The sequence below is a fragment of the Mercurialis annua genome, linkage group LG2 (assembly GCF_937616625.2).
Source record: "Mercurialis annua linkage group LG2, ddMerAnnu1.2, whole genome shotgun sequence".
NCBI lineage: Eukaryota > Viridiplantae > Streptophyta > Magnoliopsida > Malpighiales > Euphorbiaceae > Mercurialis > Mercurialis annua.
In genome coordinates, this window is record NC_065571.1 from 50242065 (window position 1) to 50245731 (window position 3667).

Consider the following 3667-nt stretch of genomic DNA (forward strand, 5'->3'; position numbering starts at 1 on the left):
CTCATAAAAATAGATAAAATAGCCATTTTAGGTGTCCTAAAATATAGGCAAAATAACTATGTTAATTTGAATAATCAATATAAAATACCAATATTATTCTTTATTAATTTTAACTACTTTTGCTATATTTATATTTTTAAAATTCAATATAATTCCAACACAATAATTATATTTTCTATAATATAAACTGATGATATTAAAATATTAAAATATATAAATTAAAGCTGTTATCAAAAATTAACAAAATATAATTAATTTAACCATTATTTTTTAATTTTTGTGCAATCTCTATTTTGCTTATATCTATATCTATATCTATACTATATATAAAAGCACGGATGGGGGGGGGGGGGACAGGCAAATTTACTAAATAGCCCTTTATAAATTATTACTAATTGATTACTTAATTGAAGGTTTTATGGTCTTTATCTAATTAATTACAAAATAATATATTTATTTAATTATAAAAATACGTTACAATTAGAGTTTAATTCAAATAAGGCAACAACATCACCAGTTGAAACCCTTAAGAGTTCTATGCATACTTACTATATTAAACATACAACAAAGATTAAATAGGAAGAAAGATTAAGTTTTTTAATAAACAAAATAATGCTAAATACGAAAAAGATGTTCCTGCAATGAGAATTATCTAATATTAGGGTATGTATGAATGAAAAAGAAGTGGTTACTCTATACTAAATAGTAAAAACCGTACAAACTAAATTATTGATTAGGGTTTGATATGTTAAATATGAATTATAACAAAATTCAGAAAAAAGATAAAGGTTATAAATTATGAGATTTATTTAATTATTAAATATCAAATACAATTAAAATTAGAATTTGATTTGAATTAGGAATTGATATATTAGTTTGTAATTTAATTTCTAATTATAGAAGATAATACAATTGAAATAATGAATTGTTGAGTTTGATTTGGATAAGGAATCAAAAAAACTTAACTTATCTAATATAAATTAAGAAAATAAGAATTATTGAAACAATTTTACATATACAAATTCACTACTATATATATTTTTATTTACATATATGCATTATATATACGCCTGAAATTACCCTTCGTATGCTTTGCGAAATTTTTGTAAAAAGACGCTTTATCTTTTTGTTGTTCTAAAAATACCCTTTTTAACTTCTTCTTTTTGCAAAAATACGCCATATACCGCGATAAAATACCAATGATCTACCAATAATTTATTAAAAGAGCCTACGTTTGCAAAAAAAAATAAAAATAGTTAGAGCATATTTTGCAAACATTTAGTAGAAAATAGGAAATTTTCTAAAAAAACCAGAAATTTTGTGAAATGGCCCTTAATACTAAGATAGATTAGTAATAAATTGTTCAATTTATGTAGTTTGCGTGATTTATTAGTAAAATTAATCATTCTAATTCAATTTATAGACTATTTTTTAATGCAATTAAAACTATATTTTTGACAATAATAATATGTTAATCAACTATTCTAATTTAACTGATATAAATTAAAACTCTAACTTTAATAGTAATTTACCTTTTAATATTCTCCTATATTTTGATATATTTTATTGGATTTTTTCATTATAGTTTACACCTAAAAAAGTAAGCCATATTAGACTTCCATAATTTTTAAAATGTATTGAGGTAATTGCCATAATTTAAAATTAAATAAAAAAATATTCAATTTTTTTTTAATATATTTTTATAAAACGTACTAATAAATTGACATGTCAAATCACGAGCCACGTGCGTAGCACGTAATGCGAAACTAGTTCATAGAAAAGAGGGAGCAGTTTGTATAAAACTTTTATTTTACTCTAATTTCTCCAATATATCTATTTTTTTAAATAAAATAAAATAATAAATAAACTATAATATTTCTCATTAAATATCTTGATCCAAAATTTTTGTTTTATCTAATTAAAAAATATGTTTGTGGCTGGTTGGTTGTCACTAATAAATAAATAAAAAGTGTAGGGCTCTTGTGTAAGTTTCAAAATTAAAGTCAGGCTTGTGGCCGGTTCATTTGATCCAGAAGGAAGCGGTTCAAGCGGAAAACCCAAAGCGAGTCGGTTGACTGAGTCGGTCATAGGCGCACGTCTTTTTTGACGTCTAAATCAATCCACTGGATGAAAGACACTTGTCCGAATATCTTGGTCCAGCTGTATGTTGGAAATGAAGGACCCACGTTCTTTCTCTTCTTTTAGAAAAGGCCCTTTAATTTTTGTTACAATTACTAAATTGTCCGAACTAACTTACGTTATAATTAAAGGCAGAAAAAATTGGCCATTTCTTCCTAGTAGACAGTTTTACCCCTACACGAAATATTAAAATGGTTATTTTAGAAGTTTTCGAATCAAACAGACTCACAATTATATCAAATCAGTTATTTCCTCATTCTCGTCCACTCTCAATTTTCATTTGAAACACTCTCTCCTAAAAAACACTCTAATATAATCTTTATTATTTTAAAAATTTATAAATTAATACATAAAATTCAAAAAATAATAATTTATTTTTAATTTTGAAGGAAGAGCACGCTCCTCCTCAGCTCCTTGCTCATGAGGAGCAATGCTCCTCCGAATAGTAGATTTGCTCCTTGTTAAAGAGTCGTTCCTCCTATGAAAGTCCAGCTCTTCAACGAAGAAAAAAAAGGTAAAAAAAATTATGTGGGTTGATATTGTAATTGGCCGCGGTTTCTGATGGGTGCAGTGGTTGGCGGTGGAATGGAGAGGTTTCCGGTGAAAGTGGAGGGGTGAATTGATCCCTTTTTACATAGTTTAGGAGAGGTGATATCCCCACCTTTTTTGGATGTTTTTTTGGTATAAAAGCAAGTTGCAAGTTAGCTTGATTCAAAAGTTTTCACAAATACTTTTTTGATATTTCGTGACAAGTTGAGGGGGTGAATTTACCTTTCGTTCGAAAAAAAAAGTATTTCAACTTGTTAAGCTACATGAGCAATTAACTTTTTTTTATCAATTTATTCCTTTAAATTATCAAATTTTATCAACTAAAACCGAATTAAAACCATTGCAGACTTAGTAAATAAAAATAGAAATTAAAGTTTAACTTAATATTTTAATTTATTTTGTGTTAAATTAACCTAAAAAAACTAATTATATTTTTTATAAAGCTGAAATAATTAACTAATTATCTTTTAAAATAATTATTTTTAATAAATTTATTTATTTAAATTACTAAAATAATTATTATCAATTAGTGCAACTTTTATTTAATACTAGTTTTGCATTACGTGTTATGCACGTGGCTCGTAACGTAACTCGTCAATGAACATATTAGTAAATTTATTATAATAATATCAATTTTTTATTTATAATTAATATTAAATTAGTTAAGAATTTTTGTAAAAGTAAATATAATATATTCGGTTATTAAATTTGTTTTAATAATGAATTTATTCTTTTTTTAAATTTATAATAACCATAATTAAATAATTAACTTAATTTTATTAATAATATCTTTAAAAATAATAAGATAGAAATTTAAATAATATTATATTGAACAAATAGTATTTTAATTTTATAGTTCAACAAAACTAAAAGATAGGTATTCCTACTAATTTGGAGACAAATTAGTTATTTTTTACATACTAGAAACTAAACTGTAGATAATTTAACTACCTATTCTAATTGGGACTTTCATTACAAT